The sequence below is a fragment of the Pantherophis guttatus genome, chromosome 7, assembly GCF_059756535.1.
Source record: "Pantherophis guttatus breed Tessera chromosome 7, ASM5975653v1, whole genome shotgun sequence".
NCBI classification, from domain to species: Eukaryota; Metazoa; Chordata; class Lepidosauria; order Squamata; family Colubridae; genus Pantherophis; species Pantherophis guttatus.
The window spans coordinates 29108583-29133746 of NC_142069.1; the positions used below are offsets into that span (position 1 = coordinate 29108583).

The 25164-nt window shown below is 38.3% G+C and overlaps 1 long non-coding RNA gene across 1 annotated transcript in view; it reads right to left on the minus strand.

Moving 5' to 3' along the window:
- LOC148112787 (uncharacterized) overlaps nucleotides 1–18754 on the minus strand; it is a 30086-nt gene extending 11332 nt beyond the window's left edge. Inside the window, exon 1 of the long non-coding RNA XR_015728881.1 lies at nucleotides 18530–18754. This is a non-coding gene — a long non-coding RNA (uncharacterized LOC148112787). The remainder of the gene's footprint in view (nucleotides 1–18529) is intronic.
- Between the last annotated feature and the right edge of the window lie 6410 nt (nucleotides 18755–25164).

The window sequence follows — 25164 nt, forward strand, 5'->3', positions numbered from 1 at the left end:
TATATTAGAGTCAGAGTTAGGAGGTGAGAAGGAGGAGGATGAAGTTCTACTGAAGAAGTTTCTGAGTTCTGATCACTAGGATATAGGCAAAGATGTGCATTTTGATTTTAATTTTAGACAGAAAGCATTTGATTACTTACAAAAACCAGGCATTTCTTCTAGTGTAATTAAGCAAACTTAGATTAAAGTTTTCCCAAAATCCTTGCTGGGTTTTTGAGTGGAGTGACATACATGGAGTAGAGAAGCCATAGTACAAAGCCAAACCAGGACAAAAAATAAATTTATTTTCTATACATACAATACATGTATATGTATTGTGTGTATTTCATACACACAATACACATACACATACACATACCCATCAGTGGTGGGTTGCCCCCTGGTTTGGACTGGTTCTATAGAACCGATAGTAAAACTGGCAGGAGGCTCCGCCCACCGACCCCGATGTCATCAGGAAGTTTCTGCACATGTGCGGCCCCGTTGCAAATGGTAGTAAAGGTAAGTAGAACCAACCCCTGATACATATTCATTCTCTCTCTCTCTCTCTCTCTCTCTCTCTGTATAAAATATTTCCTTTACATCTAATTCTACCTTCTGATATGATAAAATGTACAATATGGTGGCAGTTTTAGAAGGACTTTGTGGGATGCATTGAATGCTTACAACTCTGATATTTTGCATACACACAATACATATACATATACACATACACATACACATATATATCAGTGGTGGGTTGCCCCCAGTTTGGACCAGTTCTATAGAACTGGCAGTAAAACTGGCGGGGGGGTCCACCCACCGACCCTGACATCATCAGGAAGCTTCTGCGCATGCGCGGCCCCATTGCAAACTGGTAGTAAAGGTAAGTAGAACCCACCCCTGATACATATTAATACACTCTTTCTCTCTCTCATATATATAAAATATTTCCTTTACATCTAATGCTACCTTCTGATATGATAAAATGTACAATATGGTGGCAGTTTTAGAAGGACTTTGTGGGATGCACTGAATGCTTACAACTCTGATACTTTGCATTCAGTACCGAACTGGTCCCATTTCTGAAAGCATTATTTTTTATTTCATGAAAGCATGGCATCAGGACGCTGTGTTAATGCAAACAGGATTAACATTGTGACACTAGCAGCTGTCCAGATGGAGATTTGAAGGACAGGCAATTTTCCTGATGATAAATGCATTTTGTTTACACATTGATTTGCACATTCAAGGAATGGGATTTCACAAAATCATGTATAGGGTAAGTACATTCCCCTCAATAAATATAGTTGTAAATACTTTTCCCAGTACATTCTGTACTTTCAATTAGAATTCTCCCTGCTTATGGAAATTGAGACTGAGGTAGCGATCATGACTTTTGTAGATGTTTTCCTTTGTGTTCCACTAGCAGTAAATTGGGATTGCCTTTCAGTACAAATAATCCTGGTTTAATGACTATTCATTCAACAAGCATTCAAAAAGACAAGATCACTGATCAAGGAGACTTATGACCTGTTTTTATAGTTAAAGCAGTCACAGAGTCTCTGTGTTCATATGATCAAGATTTGGCAACTATCTGACAATTACAACTGATGCAATATATTGCAGTCATGTAATTGTCATTTGACAAGCAAAGTGAATGGGAAGTCCATCAGCTGACATGAGTAGACAAAAGCCTTGGTGAACATGGAAGCCTTTATTAGTAAAGAAATTAAAATTGCGGTACTGGTGGCTCATTGGTCTCCACACATTTTTCTTGCATCTGGCAATTATGGCATATTTATTTATTCTGAAGATCTATATATGTCTGCCAACGGATGGGGCTTGATATGACCGAGCATCAAATATTAAGGTGACCATCTTATGCCAGAACATTTGTAATGGTTTCTCAAATATTACACATGAAAAAAAGAAAATCATTATAGTGTTGAGATCTGTATTTTTGACCACCAAGATGCACAAGTAGAACAGATACACAATTTGAACAGCTGTTCAAATCTTTGGAACAGTAGCTCTCATGCTGCTTGCCATTAGCCATGGTGCCTATGGTTGATGAGATTTGAAATCTAATACATGGATTGGAGGACATGATAGCATCAATATTCCTTTCTCTTGTGATAGCATCAATATTCCTTTCACTCCTAAGTGATGCTACCTGGCATTCAGAATCATCAATTGTTACCTGATTTCATGACAATACTGAACTTCAGGGATAGATATGACAAGCGTTGCTTTTCATTGGGTTGGGATTTGATTAACGTCTTTGATTTGAAGATAATCCAGTGCAAATCACTGACTAAGACTGATGAGCCTGTAAATCCTCTATCCCTGGTTCTCAATGAGCAATTAGCATTGCAGGGTCAAGGAAAACTGATGAGCAATTTGAATATCAGCTTTCTTAATCAGAGCCCTTATCACGAAATATACCCAAATAATGCAGGGATGAATAAGTGATACCAGCTGTCAACATATTATGATATGCTTTACACTAGCTACTTCCATCTGGGTTTTCTCATCTTGGGTGTCGTAAATTGCAATCCAAACCTATATAAAGAGTACCTCATAGCCTTTGTTGTCTTAAAGTTCTCCAAATCCAAATTTGTTGCCAAGGAACCCCAAGTGTTCAGACATATTTTATTGGAAGCTTAAATAAATCACAACTTATGTAAATATTGTATTTTCCCACAAACAAAGTTTTATTTTCAAGCTGCAGTCTGTATTCAGTAGGGTTTTTCTGTGAAAATAGAAATACTGTGATACCAAGAAAAGGGTATTGGTAAATAAAGATATGTAAAACAGTTGAGGGGATGGAAATAAATCTCTGCTGGGAGTTCACAAATAGTTAATCAATTTTATATCAATACCATCCACTGTAGCTCTCTGTATTTTCTATACATGAAAATGACTCCTTCCACCACATCCCTATACCTTTCAAATGCTGCCTTTTGTTCTTTAAATAACTCGTTTCCCATTTTTTTTTCAGAATCTTATCAATTCCAACATCTATGGAAATTCTCAGTCAACCAGATCATGGTTGTCCCAATGGTGCTTTTTCAAGAGACAACTGGACTTTGTTTTTCCTTGAAGACAAGGATGTTTCTCTTCTTGGATAAGAAGTGAAACTTCTTTAACAAAAAACAAAGAAAACACCTTTGGGATATCAATTTTATCCATTCAATTCCATCCAACATATGCATAACGCTAAAATAATAATTTGCCATAATGAATGAATTTTTATTTAACTTTTCCCACAGACAGCCACTGTAGTGTAGCAATTAAGGTGATGGAATGGCACTGTTGAGACTCAGGTTCAAATCCAATCCCAGCCACAGAAATCTAAATCATAGGTTTGTTGCTGTGGAAAACCTAGAGGCACTACACTGAATTAGTACTCCATCTTAAATCCCAAAAACGATGGAAAGTAACCTCATAAATAAATAAGTAAAACAAATATTCTGTGCATATGTGACTTCTTTTCTACCCGGACTAAAACAATTTATCTAGATATATCATGTCAGCAAAGTTTCTTCTGTAGACAATACTTAAACATAGGTTGACTTTTAGAATGTTAACATTTATTGACTGCCTGGTGTGAAGTTTGACATCAGCTTACATGATTGGATTCTGCCTGATGGAAATTTCCATCTCCAATGGCCCACTCAATTGTTGTCAAAGCACACAAGACATCACAAATTGGTCTATGGAACTCTTACAAGACAGAAGGGAACCCAACAGTTTTGGAATTACAGCCCTTTGTTTTTAAAAACACAAAGAACAATATCTCCACTATGTTCCTTATCAGACAATTAATAAGCAGGCTTGTTATTGGCAACTGGAAGATCCATTATAGGAAAACAATTTGAGCAAGAACATATGTCTGCTGGTATCCAGCAGCCTTTTTATTTGGTCTCCTCTCCTGAAAGGCTGAGAGTATGGATCTCCAAAGCTCTCCAAATGTTGAAAGATTACAGAAAAGACCTCACATTTCCCAGATTTACTTCTTCTCTGATCATATACCCAGAAAACTATGTAGACACTTCCTGCAGTAGCTGATTAATCATTGTTAACAAGTAATTCAGAACAAGATAGTCCTTCTGCATTCAGCATCCAACATGATCCTGATAATCAAACAACCTGGAAGCTTGCCTGCCCCCCCTCCAGAAAAAAATCTAGTCTTTTTGGATATCAGAAAAATTCCAACCCATAGTCTGCATGCAATTCTCTTTCAGTCTTCCCCCATTACCTTGTAACTAGACCAGAGGTCTTCAAACTTGGCAGCTTTAAGACTTGTGGACTTCAACTCCCAGAATTCTGGGAGTTGAAGTCCACAAGTCTTAAAGCTGCCAAGTTTGGGGACCTCTGGGCTAGACAGACAGATATTTGGTTGGGGGCAAGCAGGCAATTTCCTCTCCAGCCCTGATGAAAGATGACATATTTCCAATTGTGAAAAGAGTTGAGATGTAATTATCTTGAAACCGTAGAGCTGAACAGGTCCACAGGTGTCCCCAATGCCTACTTTGTCTGCTGGCCAAGGTGCTTATGGTCAGTGGGTTCCTCATTTTATGCTCTATCTTTAAAATTGATATGGATAGGAATGCCTTTCAGATGGCAACACCTATTTGACAACCCATGAACTCCATAAACATAAACCTGTGATTATGTCTATGGTGTTTGCTATGGTTTTTTATCCACTAAGACAAAGGATCGCTAAGTAAGCACTAGAAAGGGAAATAAACACTGTTCCTTCAATTGTGAGATGGGTAGCATTTTAATTTAATAAATATTGTGGCATATTTTCACTTCATCTTTGTAGCTTATTGCATTTGTATTGATTGATTGATTGATTGATTGATTGATTGATTGATTCGATTTATATGCCGCCCTTCTCCGGAGACTCTGTTTGTAGCTTAAATTTGGAGCACTGGAGAAGGTGACATAGCATAGCAAGGAATCCTTATGAATGAAAAGGGGGCTACTCTGGATCTCCTACTATGACGTAATTCAAACAAAAGACTAATGGATAATGGATGTATACATTGAATACAGTGACACCTTCTTAGCTTTCTATCATTCAATTCTGTGAGGTGTCACTCAGCTTCAAAATGCATCCAGGCATTCTGAAGTCACTGCCTCTGGAAAAGCACCTGTCATCTTTGATCTGTCACTGTTCTTACACACAGATACCATAAGCTTCTGATTCTCCTAAACTTTCTTTGGACACCCTCCAAACAAGCAGCACTCAAATCACATTAAAAATGAATGGTACATATAAACCAATGTTATGAATATTTACTTAAACATGGTTCCACTAATTGCAATGGGAGAGATGCCCTAAATCAGCCTTCCTCAGCAGATGAGTTGTGTGGGTGAGAGACATGGCATGAGCATAAAAGTACCTTCTTTCCACTTGTATTGATCGTGAACTTTGCCTCAGATATGGAGGTAATATATGATTATTATGATTAATAACTGTGATAGCCTTCTAAATGGCTGTTTTACATTTTAAAGGCTTGCCATCACTACCACTTATGAGGCAAGTTCAAAGTTTAAATATATGTTCCAATCAATCAGCCATTAGATGATTTGGTGTTCTAACATTTATTATGATAGCTTTCCCCTCTCCTCCAGGATATTACAAAATACAGAATAACAGAGTTGGAAGGGACTTTGGAGCAGGGGTGAAATCTACTTACCTTCCTTACTGCTTCGGAAGTGCATGCACCGCCCGCCTGCGCGCAGACCTTTTGCGCATGCACAGAAGGTAAAAAACACATTACTTCCTGGTTAAAACCAGGAAGTAATGACACCCGGGCAAGTGGGCGGAGCTTTGCTCCACCATCGCTACTGGATCGCCAAACCAACGGCCAAGATCGCTACCGGATCAAGCAAACCGGTCCAACCCGGGAGCATTTCACCCCTGCTTTGGAGGTCTTTGAGTCCAACCCACTGCTCAAGCAGAATACCCTATACAATTCCAGACAAGTGGCTGTCTAGTCTCTTCTTAAATGACTCCATTTAAGCGATGGAGCACTCAGAACTTTTGAAGGCAAGCCGTTCCACTGGTTAATTGTTCTCACTCTATAATTAAAATAGAATCAAAATCACATGAAGCATTAGTACCACTTTATAAAGCCTTAGTAAGGCAACACCTAGAATACTGCACCCAGTTTTGGTCACCACATTACAAAAAAAAAAATGTTGAGACTTTGGAAAAAGTGCAAACAAGAAAAACTAAGATGATTAAAGGCCTGGGACATGATAGCAGCATTCCAGTATTTGAGAGGCTGCCACAAAAAGGAAAGAGTCATCTTATTTTTCAAAGCATCAGAGGGCAGGACAAGAAACAATGGATGGAAAATAATCAAGGGGAGACGCAGCCTGGAATTAAGGAGAAATTTCCTAACAGTGAGGACAATTAACCAATGGAACAGCTTGCCCTCAGAAGTTGTGGGTGTTCTTTTTAAGAGACTGGACAGTCTACCATTGTCTGAAATGGTATAAGGTCTTCTGCTTGGGTGGCGGGTTGGACTAGATGACCTACAAGGTCCCTGTAGGGTGGATAATTATATAATTATACAGTAAGATATACATTGTATATACATATACATTAAAATGTATGTCTCACTGTTCTCACATAATATACATATATTGTTCATCTTTATTATGCTTCTGGTCGGTTATCTTTTGTTCTATGTTAAAAAGACTAGTGTAAGCTAGTGTAACTTTTTAAAAAAGGGGGGGGAGCTGCTCCAAACTCTTTATCATTTTATCTCGCTTTTCATGAATCTCTTTCAGCTGCAGAGAGCAAAACTGTATAGAATATTCGAAGAAGGTTCACTGTATAGATCCATTATCATATTGGCAGAATTATTTTTCATTTTTTCCCTTAATGATCCCCAACAAATCTTTTTTCCAGCAGAAGCAATAGCATACTAGGTCACAATTTCTGCAATGCATCACATGTCAGATTCTCCTTTAATCAGTCAGTATAATCTGAGACACCATAATTTGACATATGAAATTAAGCAATCTTTACCACAAAGTGTATAATTTTACATTGAATGACATTTCCCATTAACAGTGTCATTTTCTCCAGTTTGGGGCCATCCCTTATGTGTCTCCCTTAGGTTCTAACCAGCTTAAATAATTTGGCTGTCAACAACGAACATGATTATTACTCTGCTCAATCTTAATGGTAGTACTTTTATGAAAAAGGACAGGTCTCAGTAAGATTCTCGGTGTCTTGATATCTAGGAAAGGAATGGAATAGTTGGAAAGGACCTTGGAGGTCTTCTAGTCCAACCCCCTGCTGAGGCAGGACACCCTATACCATTTCAGACAAATGGTTGTCCAATGTCTTCTTAAAAACTGCCGGTGTTGGATCTCTGGAGGCAAGTTGCTCCACTGATTAATTGTTCTAACTGTCAGGAAATTTCTTCTTAGTTCTAAATTGCTTCTCTCCTTGATTAATTTCTTTCCATTGTTTCTTGTCTTGCTTTCAGGTGCTTTGGAGAATAGCTTGATTCCCTCTTCTTTGTGACGGCCTCTTGAGATATCGGAACACTGCTATCATGTCACCCCTTGTCCTTCTTTTTATTAAACTAAACATACCCAATTCCAGCAACTGTTCTTTATATGTTTTAGCCAGAGGTGGGTTTCAGCAGGTTCTGACCAGTTCTGGAGAACCGGTAGCGGAAATTTTGAGTAGTTCGGAGAACCAGTAGTAAAAATTCTGACTGGCCCTGCCCCCATCTATTCTCTGCCTCCCAAGTCCCAGCTGATCAGGAGGTAATGAGGATTTTGCAGTAACCTTCCCCTGGAGTGGGGTGGGAATGGAGATTTTACAGTATCCTTCCCCTGGAGTGGGGTGGGAATGGAGATTTTACAGTATCCTTCCCCTGCCATGCCCACCAAGCCACGCCCACCAAGCCATGCCACACCCGCCAAGCCACACCCACAGAACCGGTAGTAAAAAAATTTGAAACCTACCACTGGTGTTAGCCTCCAGTCCCCTAATTATCTTTGTTGCGCTTCTCTGCACTCTTTCTAGAGTCTCAACATTTTTTCACATCATAGTGACCAACACTGGATGCAGTATTCCAAGTATGGCCTTACCAAGACCTTATAAAGTGGTATTGACACTTCATATGATCTTGATTCTATCTATTAATGCAGCCTAGTATAGTAGTCTTTGCATAGTAAAAACTAGAAAGAATAGTCAAACACCTTGAGAGTTGAAGGACTGTGGTTGCCGAATAGTCTTTAAAAACAGGCTTCACCTCTAACAAAGAAACATAACTTCTGTAAATACAGTAAAAGTTGTGCTTCTGGCCTTCACAGTGGCTACTTGCAAATCTGGTAACCCTAAAGAGGGCGAGCAAATCCAAAATGCATTGTTTTTCACAGATGTAAAGGAGAAAAGTAAGATTGTCAGCTTGGCAAATCTCGTCATGGGTTCATGGCAAGGACACACAAAATAAAATTTAAAAAGCATTTTGCACTTAAAATGTCTTTATAAATGATTAATAAAATTAATCTCAACATTAAGCAAATAGACACTGCATGTTTATATATTTTAAAGCACTTAAATCAGTGTAGTTTTTTTTTTCCTTTGCCTTGTAAAAAGACCTTTCCTAATAAGCAGGTTTGGGGGAGAGGAGGTTTGAGGAGAGAAGAAAACCCCCCCCCCCAGCCATCTGGATAATGCACTATATTTGGAGAAAGCCTCTTGCAACACAAAACTCATTCCAGGTTCAGCATCTTGTTATCAAGTAATTTGATAATTGCTCACTAAATGAAGGGGTTTTAAACTAGAGCTGCTCTGTCACACTGACAGCATTGCTGTAACAAATGGTGTGGTGTTTTTTCCCCTCCTTCATTGTAGGATACATGCTTTAAATTCGATTTCAAAGCAACTAAATGTATGTGTGTGCACATCTGTGTGGTTACTATATATTATTCAGGAAAACAATAGCCTTCCTTAATTTTTCCAGGTTTTTAAGAATCAGCTATTGAGTTCACAGATTGCACTACGCATGGATTGGTAAATCATGGATGATTGAGTAAACTACAATTACATACATTTTTGCAACATACTAAATTATGAAGCATGGTTTCAATACTGGGTTAACAAAGATACCAAACCAAACATAAACTATTATGGCTTACTGCAATGCAGACAAGGCTAACTATTAAGACTGTGAGGGTTTTTTAAAAAAATTCTTACCAGATATACTTTTTTTTCTAGTCCATGATGGAAAATGTTACAAAACTGTAGCAATTTGCAAAAGTATGCCTTCTGTATAATGCTGAAATCAGGCATGAATGTGGCAGCCCCAGTGATGAATAGCAATAATACATAGACTCATATACTACTTCACAGTGCTTTACAGCCTTCTTTAAGTGGTTTAGAGTCAGCATAGTGTCCCTGACAATTTGGGTCCTCATTTTACCAACTTTGGAAGGATGGAAGGCTGAGTCAATCTTGAGTCGGTCAGGATCGAACAGCTGGCAGAATTAGTCTGCAAGACTGCATTCTAGCCATTGTGCCACCATGGCTTCGTGAAGACAGAAACACTGGAGTTCTGGATAAAAGAGTTCAAACTATTTTAATTCAATGGAAGTCTCCAAATTCTATTTGCCAAAGGCCCCATGTTGAAACACCTGGTGTTCCCAGATATCACATTGAAAGATTAACAAATGAAATCTCAAAGAATCACTTTCTGTTATATATCCAAAAGAGGTGCCAGCAGTTTAGTCAGGTAAACGACAATGTTCTAAAAATATGTGACTATAAAAATATGAGAACTTTCTACTCAACCACGCATACAAAATTTTAGTGCTGATACAGTATATGGTGAATCCTCTAAGGACAGACAGAAGCCATAGTGTTTTTTTTTTTTTTAATGTTGAATGGAGTCAATTTGCATTACAATTAACATTTTGAAGAATAGATTCGATAATGGCTTTTGTTAATGTTTAAGAGATGACTAATTGCCAGCTTAGATTGTGATTATCCAAGATGGAGTAGTTTCGTATCTTTACCACCTCATTTGGCATTTGTATGTTTTAGGCTGGAATACATTTTCAAAATCAATAGATGGCATTGGATGTAATATTTCTTTCAGAGAGATAAATATAGATCACAGAATCTTAAAACGTATGAGTTGGAAGGAACCAATTCATCCAGTCTTGCTAAATGTTGACAGTGTAAAAGGTTTTTTTCTCACTCTCTCTTTTCCTTTCTTTAAATGAAGATTACCAGAAATCTGGGGACTGCTATTAAGATTGAGATATACTTTAAAATACTTTTTTAAAATTTTTTGATTTATATGCCGCCCTTCCCCGGAGACTCAGGTCGGCTTACAGTGCGTTAAGCAATAGCTTTCATACTTTTATATATTTATACAAAGTCAGCTTATTGCCCCCACAAACTGGGTCCTCAATTTACCTACCTTAGAAAGGATGGAAGGCTGAGTCAACCTTGAGCCTGGCGAGATTCGATCTTACTTTAATTGCAGACAGCTGGTGTTAAATTACAGTGCTCTGTCTGTTGAGCTATCCAGGCTTCTAGGAGAAACTTTTAAGTTTCTCCTTTGTTATCATCTAACTGCTTTGGAATGTTAGCACTTGTTCTCTGTCTGAGTCAAGTTCAATCTTTGATTGAAAGTTCAATCAAGTTCAATCTTTTCAATGAATGCATTTGCCGGAGCGCTGGACAAAAGAGGTGGAAATAGTGAGATGGAAACAGTGGGATGGTCCAGACACAAACCTTAGCATAGTTAATCAAAATGGGTAAGTTACTTAATTGTCCAGAACCATATATGGCTCCCAGAACCCCTTCAGGATTGCCATCAGTCACTAATTTTTCATGTGACAAACAGAAATATTATTGAAATATTAGGAATGTAATGAGATTACATTTAGGGTATTTTTCATTGACCAGCTGATTTCTTTGTTTCAGTACTATGTCTTTGGGGGATTGAATCTTCAATGTGCCATTTAAAAGTAAACTATGACTCTCACTTTGAAAAGGGTATTGTGTTCCTAAATTAAAGCATACAAATCTAGTAACCTATAGGCTAAATCCTGGGGAATCGTTGCCAATCAGAGCATAGAGAAAGAAGCACTCTCTCTTCCATCACTTCTAAATCTAACTTCAGTGCACCATAGTTAGGTCCAATTCTCTTTCAGCCATTTCCCCAGCTCAGAGATTTCTAAGCTGTTGCATTGTTTCATCAATTCCAAAAGATGATGATCTTCTGTTTCAAATATTGTCCCTACTCAGATCCTTAAGGTGACAGAGAGAGAGATAAGAGGCTGACAAGGCCCAATTTACAGCCTGCTATCCAAGGCTAGTACCATCCATCTTGGCTCTAACTTGGGATCTCCAGACAGGTCCTATCCTCTACCTGCCTTTCTCACAAGTGTTGATTTTGTCACCAATATATTAACATTTTGTAAAGAAAACATCTATTCTGGACACAGCTAGTGGCTAAAAGAGAAAATTTTGTCTTTGTAATAAATGCCTCTGAAGTTTTTCCAATAAAAAAAATCACAGTCCATGTCTCTAGCTTCCTGGGACAGAAAGTAACATACCTCATGCCAGCAGTATTTGTGTTATTAATTTCAGTTACATCCATTGCTTTTCTATCTCATTCTTTTTATAGCTGCCTACATGTTATGGGAGAAGCTGTAGCTCAGTGGCAAAGCACTGAGCATGCTTTGTTTGAACAGGGATCAAGAGGCAATCCTCTATCTCAACTCAAAAGACCAGGTAGTTGAAACTTATTCCTCCTGAGAATTGCCACCAGTTAGAGTGGGCTAGGGGTCTCTACATAAATCCCACTCATATAACTACCCTAATAGTTTTTCTCTCCAATATTCTTTGGCTCTGAAGCCAGGTAATCACTAAAGACGAAGGTGTACGGAAATCTAAAGTACTGAAATAAATATTGGAATTAAACTAACAATTTATTCAGCCAGCTCCAATCTGCTTTGATTTGATTCAAATTAGAGATTCAAACTCAAATACCGCAGTTATTTCATTCAAATTTGCCGTTTGAGATTTGAAGGTTAACTGATTCCATTTGAGCTGCTTTGAGATTTGATTTAAAAAAAAATCATCCGTAGGCTGCAATAGGGAGACATCAAAATGCTTCATATTCCTCACACACATCTTTTAAAATAGAACAGTAGAAACAGAGTATCTGTGAATAGGCTTTTTTTTTTTTAAGTCAAAATGGCACCCAAAACCCCAATCAAAAGGGTGGGGCTTTGACTGCATGATTGCAGATGCACCATAACTTTTATGACAGCTCTGTCTCCAAGAGATGCCTCTGAGCAGGGATTAGGCAAGGCATAGCATCCTTTACATCAGAGGTCTCCAACCTTGGCAACTTTAAGACTTGTGGACTTCAACTCCCAGAATTCTGGGAGTTGAAGTCCACAAGTCTTAAAGTTGCCAAGGTTGGAGAGCCCTGCTTTACATTATCCACCAAGGAACCTACGCAGTGTTGAGTTTCAAAAATTTTTACTACCGGTTCAGTGGGCGTGGCTTGGTGGGCATGGCATGGTTTGGTGGGCATGGCTTGCTGGGCGTGGCAGGGGAAGGATACTGTAAAATCTCCATTCCCACCCCACTCCAGGGGAAGGATACTATAAAATCTCCGTTCCCTCCCCAATCCAGGGGAAGGTTACTGCACAATCCCCATTTCCTCCAGATCAGCTGGGACTTGGGAGGCAGAGAATAGATGGGGGCGTGGCCAGTCAGAATTTTTACTACTGGTTCTCTGAACTACTCAAAATTTCCGCTACTGGTTCTCCAGAACTGGTTAGAACCTGCTGAAACCCACCTCTGAACCTACGTTATATTGACAGAATCCATGCAGGTAGTCACTTAAAAAAAAAAAAAAACCTCTGATATTTTCACTTGCTTTTCTAGAGAGTTAGCTTTGGATATCACTGGAAAATGCCCATGACTTCTCCTTATGATTTAGCTTTGCTTCCTCTGATTTCTGGGGTTCCAGCTTAGCACAACTGTTTGCCAAGGCAGATCCCCCTAGGAAATGACTTCTATCACTGACAAGTGGTTGAATGTCAGACTAATCAAAACACACTGGCAGATTTAGGCTTTCGTTTGAAAAGGATGAGTTATGTCAGGTTGCCACATACTAGCAATACCCAGCAGAGGTAATAGAAGCAGGCTGGTATAGGGGTATAGTGAATCATGATGTCTCTGGCAGAGCAAAAAATGATATTTGTATTCCTGTCACTCTTTATTCTTAAAAGCAGAAAGTATTTGGTTTTCTAAGTGTCGGCCTAGTCTAATTCCCTGAATTTCAAGCAACGTAAAGCTCTTCCGATCATGTCTGTAGAACATAAAAGTAAGGTATGACCCAAGAGTGCATATTGGATGGATCTGTCTTGGGTTCATATTCAGAATGCTGAGGGCTGAGATGAACTCCCAATTTGGCTGGCAGGATCAACACAAAAGTGCAACATTCCATTAATACAAGAGGCATGTTAAAAAAAGAAACAACCCTGAGTACAGAGAATATGAATGGAGCCCAAAGTGATATTAGCCTTACCATCCTAAAAGATCCCTAAAATGCAAAGAGTTTGATGTGAGAGCAAAACTCATTAGCCAGTTATCTGTATCATACCATTCAGAGGTGGATTCCTCCCTGTTTGGCCCGGTTCCACCGAGCAGGTAGCGGTGACGATATGACGTCACCAAACTGGTTCTGGGGGCCTCCGCCCCCCCCCACTCCTGCGTTATTCTTACCTTTTATTTGGCCCCACCCCCAATCTATTGCTGCCTCCTGAGTCCCAGCTGATGGCTAGAGGGAAAAAAACTGTTTAAACTCTTGCCGCGGGGCGTCAAAGGGCCGCCTTACAGCTGATCAGTGTTAAAAGAAAACAAATGGGTAGACCGGTGCCTGCAAAAATAAATGGGTAGACTGGTGCCTGCAAAAATACATGAGTAGATCAGTGCCTGCAAAAATAAATGGGTAGACCAGTGCCTGCAAAAATAAATGGGTAGATTGGTACAGCTCTGCAAGCAGTTAAAAGCCTGGTAGACCAGTATCTCTGCTAAATCCTAAATAATTGTCACATGACCATCAAGTCACGCCCACAAAATAAGCCACACCCACAGAACCAGTAGTAAAAAATTTTAGAACCCATCCCTGATACCATTCATACTACTTAGATACCCTTCAACATCTATAACAGTGAAGTCAGAACCCCACTATAATAACCCCCAAAGAAGCACAAAGTTGTAAAATCTGTGAAACAATGTTCAGACACCCAATCTGATTTGTGGCACTAAAACGATACAGTATGGGTTTTCCTTCATAAATCTTGTTCAGGTGATTTGATCACAGCTTTATCGTATTGAAGCATCTCTCAAAGTCTTGCACAACTCTATAATTTGCTGCTCCAAATGAAAAGCTCTGTCATTTGAAACTGTTCATAATACTTTGGCTGGAGACAACTCCATGTCTGTGACTTGGTGAAGTATATGATGAAGTATAGGGTCTGTTGCTTGAACGGGGGGGGGGGTTGGACTAGAAGACCTCTAAGGTCCCTTCCAGCTCTATTCTGACAAGTTCCTTCTCCCAAAAACCTGCTTATTGATGAGAATACCTGCTTATATGTATGCCTGGTATTGGACATGCCAATTCATTCATGAACATAAATTGTCAGATATAAGCAGATGTGCTGATGTATTGACTGAAATAGACTGTTCAGCTTTACTTATGATTACTTAGTTAACTTGCATCAAGAGCGTAATTGAGATGTTGACTGCATGTGCTTACTCATGAGTAATTCTATTCAGATTGGCATTTCTGTTTGTTATTTTAAAAGCACTTCCTCATCTGTTATTTTTTATATCCTATGCCCAATGTGCCTACAGAATGTTATTGTTTTAAAATCTCAGTTTAAAGTGAATTGAAACAAAAAATCTATAACTGTGCAGAAATGGGCAAACTAACATTTGAAATGAAGGATAAGGTAGACTCAAAATGTTATATAGCGTGGAATAGGTGGTATGATTGGATAACTCGTAGAAATGAGAGTAAAGGTAAAATTCTATACGATAATAACAGTTACAAATATGCACCATTAATAAGATAATGAACGTGTGACCAAAGTCACTCTTTCTTTCTATGTATGTATTAATATATACTATAATATATAATATAGTATATATAGTATATATAATATATATACATATATATATGTATCTTGTATATACATGATATAATATTTTATTTTTTATATGTTTAATAAAGTTTTGTTTTTAAAATCAAAAAACAAAAGAAACTCAATTTAAAGTAACAACACTAATAGGGTCAAAACTGCAGATACCCAAGAATATAAAGAGAGCAATAAAAACCAAGAATCAACATTATATATCACAATAAAATGCAAGTAGCTACTCAGGAAAAAAAAATTCAAACAGTAAAGACCAATAAAGCAGAAACATTTCTCAGACCCCAAGTACAGTATAAACTAGATTCTTGGCAGGCCCGCAAGTTGTGGATTTCAAAAAGGACAAATCAGATTCCAAATCAATGGATTGTAATCCATGAATCAAAGTTCACATGAATTTCCATGAATCCATTGTTGCTATGACTGCCCAGCTAATGCAAATACTAATGCAAAAATGTATTGTTTTGGTGTGTAACTTATTTTTCCCCTAATGAAATTGTAAAATGAAACCCAAATAGAAATCTCTATCTCATCCTATGTCAAGACTACCTTCAGAGCCAATCAGAGGATATGTGAAAATAAAGAGACATAAGAAAAGACGGATACTTGGGATGAAGGGTACATAAGTCCGAGTACAAGAAAATGACACTGTATCTTGGAACAGAGTTCATACATTGGTAGAAAGAAAGCTCCAGGGATCAGCACTAGGAATGATGCTATTTCACTTGCAACCAATTATACCCATGCTTTAAGAAATGAGTTAGCTGTTAACAAGCACCTTATGTTTGATGGCATCATGCTAGGACTACATTTGTTGGCTCCCAGTTCATTGGCTTGTCAAAAAAATTGAGATTTTTTTTTCTTACCTCAAGAAAAACAAAATTCAAATTCTAGGTACCTTTACCGGAAATTTTGATCTGCAGAAAATGAATGCGGGTAGTCCTCACTTAAAGCACAATTGAGCCCAAAACTTCTGTTGCGAAGGAAGAGAGTTGCTAAATGAGTTTTGCCCCATTTTACACCCTTTCTTGCCACAGTGGTTAAATGGCTCACTGCAGTTGTTAAATTAGTAAGATGGTTGTCTGACTTCCCCATTGACTTTGCTTGTCAGAAGGTTGCAAAAGGGGATCACATGACTTTGGGACACTGCAACTGTTATAAACACATGCCAGTTGTCAAGCATCCAAATTTTGTTCACATGACCATGAGGATGCTACAAGTGTGAGAAAATAGTTACTAGTCACTTTTACAATGCTATTGTAATCTTGACTAAACAAATGGTTGTAAATTGAGGATTATCTGTATACCAAACTTCCTGGCATTGGGTTAAATATCAAATGGTAACTTTACCAAGGCGATTAACCCACTGTTGAAAACATAACTTTGCTGATGATCTGTAACTTTTACATCATTGGCAATAGCACTTAAACTTATATACTGCTTCACAGACCTCTAATACTTTACAGACCTCTCTAAGCAATTTACAGAGTCAGCAAATTGCCCCCAACAATCTGAGTCCTCATTTTACCCACCTCAGATGGATGGAAGGCTGAGTCAACCTTGAGCCTGGTGAAGTTCGAACTCCTAAATTGCAGGCAGCCGGCAGTCAGCAGAAGTATCCTGCAGTACTGCATTCTAACCACAGTGCCACCATGGCTCTTGTAATAATAAATAACCGAAAGTCTGGAAATTTCGATTTTTCAAATACTATTTATTTATTTATTTATTTTTTATTTTATATCCGATTTATATACTGCCCTTCTCCCTGAGGACTCAGGGCGGTGTACAGCCAAATAAAAACATAAACAACAAACATTAAAATACTATTAAAAATATATATAAATTTGGCCCCATAATTAAAAACAATAACAAACCAATTAAAAACATTTCAAAGAGTTAAGCCAGCCCGGCTTGCTGAAAAAAGAAGGTTTTAAGGGCACGGCGGAAGGCACCGAGGTCTTGGATTCTCTTTATCTCTGGGGGCAGTTGGTTCCAGAGGGTGGGTGCCCCCACAGAGAAGGCCCTTCCCCTGGGGGTCACCAGCCTACATTGTTTGGCTGATGGCACCCCGAGGAGGCCCTCTCTGTGGGAGCGCACAGGTCGATGGGAGGCTGTCGGTAGCAGAGACAGCCTCCCATAAAAGCAAATTTTCTAAAAATTCACATATAAAGCTAAAGTAGCATATGAAAGCATGTGTACAACACTTGAATAGAAGCTTATCATATAATAAGTATGACTTCCAGTAATGCTTGTCCATAACTTTACAGGAAGGCCCTCATCAAGAGTAGATGGTTAGTATGAGCCTCCTAAAGGATAGTTATTCAGTACTTGGAGTTTCATGCATGCTTGAGAAAATTACCAAATCCTGATGTATCAACAGAAGAGAATATTTGTAGCTCAGAGTTGAATTGTGGGGTTCTTAGTGCTGAACCAAACACAGAGAGCACCAAGGACCCCACAAATTCTGATCTGCATAAATGTTTGTATCTTTCATCAGGAAGACGTTTAGTATATGCTGTGTCTTTGTATCTGGATAAATCAGAGTGGACTTGCTGGATCTCACAAGCATAAGAGGTCCAGAAGCAACTTTTTCAGATTAGATGTTGGCAACTATACAATGCTTGGCACCCTCATTGCAAAAAACATCCATATGACATACAGATGTTTCCATCTGGTGCAGGATAAAGTGACCTGTAAGAGTCTTTGGTCCCATCCCACCTTTGATGCCATGGTCTCTAGTTCTGGCTTTCTTTTCTTCTTTCCCTCCCTCCCTCCATTCTCCACAATGGTCCCCAAAAGAGGGAGCATTATTCTTACAGAGCCCATGTGGTTTACACAGCCCAGAAGCCTATAATTAGCCCTAATTACCAGAATCACAGCTTCATTCCGGCAGCTCTGTGCCATGGAACACTCAACAGACGGTGTCAAAAAATACCAATTATCTATGCGGCGGCTGTTTGTGTGCTAAAGTCAAAAAGAAAGATGAGAGATCAGCCAGACAGACAAACGGACAATAGAGAAAATAAGGAGTAAAAGGGAGCCAAGAAAAAAATTCTTCGACTGAACTCTTTTCTACCATCCTCTTGGCCCCCCTGCTTCAATTCTGCTTTCTGCCATTTTAATGTTACCTCTGTGAGCAGGTAACAGCATGTCTGTTCTCTTTCTGAAATTCCTTATTGTTCCAGAACATGATAGCAAAATATTTGTCTTGACCGAGGACATTACTCCATTTGGAGGGCATAACACACAACATCTGAATGTAGATACACATAGAGAAGAATCACTATGTTTTGAACAGACATTTTACACTCACCAGTCATGGTGGAACAGCTAGAATTACCATAAGGGGTCTATGCAACTGGTCAGCCTGCTTCCAAGAATGTCCCTCTGTAAGGCTTACAGCTTTCCTCCTTCTTCTTTGCCCCTTCAGAGCAAACAACGGTACATTTTTTTCTAGGCCAAGGGCCACCTTGGCTTTTGACGGATACACCAAAAAGTGAACATAAAACGTAAAAAGACAGTATGGTGGTTCATCCAACAAGACGCTGGGCTTGTTGGCTGGAAAGCAGGCAGCACAGGTTCAAGACCCGAGTGCCATGTGACAGGGTGAGCTCCTGTCCTCACCCCAGCTCCTGCACACCTAGCAGTTCCAAAGCATGCAAATGCGAGTAGATAAATAGTTACCACTTTGGTGGGAAGGAAATAGCACTCTGTGACATCATGACCATGGAAATGTCTTCAGACACTGATGGCTCAATGGCCTTGAAATGGAAATGAGCATCACCCCGTATAGTCAGCTCCTTTCTATCTGAATTCAGTTAAAATTAAATGTGGACAATTTGATTACTCTTCAGTCATGAATTAATTATTTTTCCTTCTCTGACATTAACAGTTGCAATTTGAAAACAAGTTTTGTAGATTTCAGGGGCCATAGGAAAAGCTTTTGGGTCACATCTCTTGCGCATCTCTAAAACAGACACAGAACCCTTTACATGGAGACCCATCATCCCTAAAATTTGATAAGCTACATCCTACCTCCTAAATTCCAAGTTAGAAATATAACGAATCATTCACATGTCTGCTCTAATTAGCATTGTAGTCATGCAAGGTGAGATGAATACCATGTATGAGAGGAAACGGCTCTTTGTTGCTTATCTGGATTCTTTCCTTCCTTTTCCCAAAGCCTGGGTGGTAAATCTTGGTCTAGCTAAGTTAAAATCAAGAGGCAGCCATCATGATGTTACTCAAAGCAAGCTAAAGGCCAGCAACCAGGTCTCTTCTTCCCCATTTGCAAACTCTGCTGCTCCCTTTGCATCCTTAGAGTCATACCCGTTGATTCAGATGCTGACCTGGCCTGGCCTTCTGGCCAGTATCCCAATCTCTTCCCTCCTGCTTTGTCAGCCAGAATCCAGAGCCTGGGCGAGAGAAACAGGACAGAGCACTGGGGTGGAAAATTAAATACAGAAGCAGCAATGAATTCTTAATGCCATCATTTCTGGCTAGACATATTTTGTTGTGTAGTATGGTTTTCTTCATATACACATGCACCCACCCACACACTGATGTTCTTGATTCATTTCCTGAGGCTGTGCTGACCAGGCTGCATCACATTTCCCATCCATGTCTGCCTCTGGGTTCTGCAGCAACAGCATTTTCAAGCCATAATGAAGAATGTTGCATGCCCTTTGGAGCTAAGAGTGTCTTTTCTCAGAAGGCAGAACATCATGGGAATATGCTCTTTTCCTCTAAGGAGGGATGGAAATGATTTCCCCCCCCCTTCCTGATTGATGGGAGGAAACTGGCTATTGAGTAACTGAATTAATTAAAGGCCCTTCCAAACACATGAGCTAGGCCACTCTGTGATAGTTGCTGTGCCCTGTATCCTTACAATGCTGTCAGTCTTGGGCAGATCTTCAGCAAACGAGCTGACTACCATCCAGCTCAGTTGCAACGCTTTAGAAAATGCTGCAAAGACAGAATCACATTTTCCTTTGGAATTATGGGATGTCTGGTGGTTTCCCATTTGTAGAAATTGTCATTGTTTTCTGGCTTCACAAATCTCCCTCTCCCTCATGAATGCTAGGCATGGTTCTACCATGCTATTCTTCCCACATTTTGCCCAATGGGTTCAAAATACAGCTTTTATATTCTATACACACTACAAAACAATATTGATATAGCAGCCGTGGTGATGGAGGAAGTAGAGCACTATCTGAATGCTGATTTTGCACTCTTGCTGGCTAGCTGAAACAAGGTAGAGGAAGTACTAAATTTTCGTTGATTGCTTAGGTGCCATCAAGTCGTTTTGAACTCCTAGCAAGTACATGACACATTTCTTCCATTTGGGGGATGCAAAGAATAGCTCTGTATTAATAGATCATACCCTAGTAATGATTTGCACCATAACATTAGTACTTTCCTAAAATATTGTTAGGCAATATTTTGCTCCCTACAATCCATGGGGACTCCAATTCATTCCTAACTCCCCTATAGCTATTGTGCTTTTTCCTTGCATCATCCTCACTGGCCCCAAATTTCAACATTATCAATGTGGCAATATGATCTATCTCCAGTAAAGCTGAACCTGAGCTAGAGGTACGAGGGAATTACCAAATCTTCAAGAGAAGTGGAGACTCCATTATAAGGCTGGCTGGTTTGCTTACTCTATTCTGTGACAGGAAATTCCAGCAGTCAAGAAAATGACTTGACAGGCCAACATGCTGTTTAAGATGTGCCTGAAGAATGCAAAAATCAAAACTGCTTCAGAAATTATGAAGAGCTTCCAGGGGCATCTATAGGATATAGTACAAAAAATGAACACTAATTTTATGTATATTACACATATTAAAAACAGCAGAGCTTGATACAGTTGTGGCTGCCATATTAATTTTTTTTGTCCATACATTGAAGACCTCCCTTGGCAGCCCTATAAGATACACCATTATAACAAACCAATGTCAATTAAATCAGGATTACTTTCATTGTAACAACAATAGTAACAGAAATGTGCAAGTCTGGATGTACTTTCCCCTTCCTTCCCTTTATCTGAGTGTGAAGCAGAGATGGACTTGCCTGAGATATTTACTCAAAATAGTATCTTGGAATGGACTCCAGCTTTACTTGTCTGATCATTGCATTGATAGTGACCCTTCCTCTCTCCTTCAAGGCCATTCCCTCTTCCCTCCCCTTTGTTTTTTTTTTTAAGGTATTTTGATTGGCATCATCAGGTGTTATTGTGAAACTGAGTAGTTGGAAAAGAATTTTTGCATGTGTGGTAAAGCTCTGTATTTGAATGATGCTGTCTAGAAAATTACTTAAATTGGGAACTATTATGTCATGGAAAGAATATTATATAACTAGTGCCAGATTTTTTTTCCCTACCAGACATGATTTAATTTGATTATGAAACAGAATTTGCTTAGTGAACTCAAAAAAAGAGGTAAGAGAAAACACAAGCTATTTTGGCTGAGATAGAAAGAAAAGGAGAATTTTAAAAAGCTTCCAGAGAAAATAAATATTTCTCAACAAATTAAACTTTTACAATGACAGTTATTTCCGTTAAGAGAAATGGAAATAAAAATGAACTATGTAAAGGAAAAAAACCTGAGTTTGCAAACAAACTAGGGAAGTACCAGTAGTTGGCATATAGATTACAAAAAGAAAAAGAAAAGAAAATGATATTAAAACTACAAAAGGGAGTCATTGTGTTAATGGATAGTGAACCATGCAAAAAAGATTTCAGTATTATTATCAATATTATTCTTACTTATAGAAAGCAAGTGACATCTCTCTGGAGAAAATAGATGAATATTTAAAGAAACAAAATTTACCGAGCATTACAGAGGATAAACAGATTATTATGGATGGACCTATAACAATAAGGAAAGTTTCTGAAGCTATAAAAGATTAAAGTAGGAAAAGTGCCTGGATCAGATGGATTATTAGATTTTTATTATAAATGTTTTGATGATGAACTTTTACAACCTTTATAAAACATAATGAACTCAATCATACAGGAAGGAAAGTTGACAGACAGCTAGAGAGAGGCCAACATAGCATTAATATCCAGAGAGGGACAAGATTTGATTTTAACAAGAAAGTATAGACCAATATCATTATTGATAACTATGTTTATAACAATTCTGACTGACGAAATTGAAAATAATTTTGCAAGAATTTATTCATGAGGATTAATATCATTAATACGAGTCTTATAAGATACAAAGGAGTAACAAGACAAAGATAGCCACTATCCCCTCCCTTCTTTATTTTGGTTCTTGAAATACTGAAGAGAAGAGAGTTGTGGGAATAAAGTTCAAAAAAGAAATTTAAAAGTTAAGGGCTTTTGCAGATGACTTAGAGTTCATTCTGGAAGAACCTTTAAAGGGAATTGAAACATTAATGGGAAAAGGAAAAATAATTTAGTGCTTTTGCAGGTTTTAAGACCAACAAGTAGAAGATGAAGATGTTAACAAAAACATAGAAATAGAAGATCAAACAGAATTGATAAATAAAATGGATCAAGACTGAGAAGAAAGTAAAATATCTGGGTATCATTAGGACAAATATGAATTGTAGGTTATTTCAAAATAACCATGTTAAGATATGGAATGAAGTTTAAACAGATATGTTAAGATGGGGAAAACTGTGATTTTCATTACTGAGAATTTCTGTAATAAAAAAATGAACGTCTCGCCTAGAATGCACTATTTAAATAGTGCAAAAGGATATATTGGAATTAGCACAGCAGGGGAAGAACCTAAGTTAAATATGAGGTGGTACAAGATGCAAAGAAATGAGGAGGATCTGAAATTGTATGCGACTGCTTCTTGTTTGATTTGGATGACAGACTGGATGCTGCTGAGGAATAGAAGGTTTTTGGACTTAAAAGGTCATGATCTGACATTGGGGTGGCATGGATATTTGTGGTATGACAAAGTTAAGGTTAATATGAATTTTAGAAATCATTATATTTGATGTGCCTTTTGGAGAATATGGAATAGATAAAAATACAGGTTGTGCCCAAAAACATCTTTGTGGCTCTCAACACAAGAAGCATTTTATATATAAGAAATAATAGACAATTATACTTATAATTGCTGTAAAGAAAAAATCTTTTTCTTTTCTTTTTTTCTTTCTTGAACTTTTAGCAATAGCACTTAGACTTATATACTGCTTCACAGTGCTTTACAGCCCTCTCTAAGCGGTTTAAAGAGTCAGCATATTGCCCCCAACAATTTGGGTCCTCATTTTACCCACCTCAGAAGGATGTAAGGCTGAGCCAACCTTGAGCCTGGTGAGATTCGAACTGCCAAAGTGCAGACAGCCAGCAGTCAGCAGAAGTAGCCTGCAATACTGCACTCTAACCTATCCACCGCTGTGGCTCTTTTAGCTTTTTTTTTCATTTCTTTTTCTTTTTTACTATGTATAATTTGTACTAGTTTTTAATCTTTTTTAAAACTTCTAATATCTTTTTAAAAATTATTTTAAAGAAGAAAACTACCAAGAAATTCTCATAAGTGAAATGTCCTTGTCCTTGTTTAGTTACTAGGTAGCTAAGTAGTCTTCAATCTTTATTTGCACAATCATCCCTCCAGAGCAGTGGTGAAACCTAATTTTTTTTACTACCGGTTCTGTGGGCGTGGCTTGGTGGGTGTGGTGTAGCTTGGTGGGCATGGCTTGGTGGGTGTGGAAGGGGAAGAATACTGCAAAATCCCCATTCCCTCCCCACTCTGGGGCCAGCCAGAGGTGGTATTTGCCGGTTCTCCGAACTGCTCAAAATTTCTGCTACCTTTTCTCCAGAACTGTCAGAACCTGCTGGATTTCACCCTTGCTCCAGGGGTAATAGTTCCTATGATTAAATTCAAGGGGAGATTTCAGATAGGAACTTGCAAAATTTTGGGAGATTTTTTTTTTTTTCTGAAAAAAATCAGCAAAATCTCCATCCAATTTCTCTGCCTAACAATTTGACGGAGATTTTCAAAAGGCCATTTGTACCCAGGTTTATTGATCAATGTCTCTGGAAAGGAAGACAAATATCTATTTTTTCCTATACGCAAATAAATATTTTTAATATGTAAAGTTTTCCAGCAGTGTTTAATAGAGTTACTGTTCCATTTATAAATTGTTGCCTTTTTTATAGAAGGATTTAGTTCCTAGATTAAGATCACAGATTAGCAGCCTAGATTTATGCATCATACATTCTATTTCATTTAAACATTTATTTATTTCCAAATGTGCAAAAGCAAGATTATTGTTGCCATGCAGGAAAAACAGAATAGCCAGGTAATATTTAGAGATAGGGTTAATTAGTACTAGTGATAGAAAGAAATATTTTGGGGCTAGATATGGAGAAGAGAAAGCCAATTTGGTATACTGGTTAAAGCATCAGGATAGAAAACAAGAGACCATGAATTCTAATCCTGCTACAGTATTAGACCATAGGCCAATCATTCAATCTCAGCCCTAGGAAACAAACAATTGCAAACCACTTCTGAAAAACACTGCTAAGAAAACTGCATGGGCTTGTCCAGTAGTCAACCAGTAGTCAACATTGATCTGAAGGCACACAAAAAACAGACAATAAATATGGAGATCTTTGTTAACACTAAAGTCTTATTACTAACACAAAACTTTCCTTCCTGTCCTGAGCTTTTATGTTCTTCTCCTTTCTACTGTGCCAATATTTTGTATGAAAAGATGATAGGGATGAACTGAAGCAAAGACACGGCAACTCTTGATAACAACCTGCAGTCTTTGAGATATGCATTCCATTGGCTATGATAGCTAGAGTTCAAGGAATGAAGTTCAACAATGTTTTCTTTTGTAATCCTGCACATAACTTTGGATGGAGCAGATATTCTCTGGTAGCAGCAATACTGTATATCAGTTTCATGTGATAGTTGATGGTCGGTTGATGCAACAACTGATTGTTTTCCTGACTCTGTA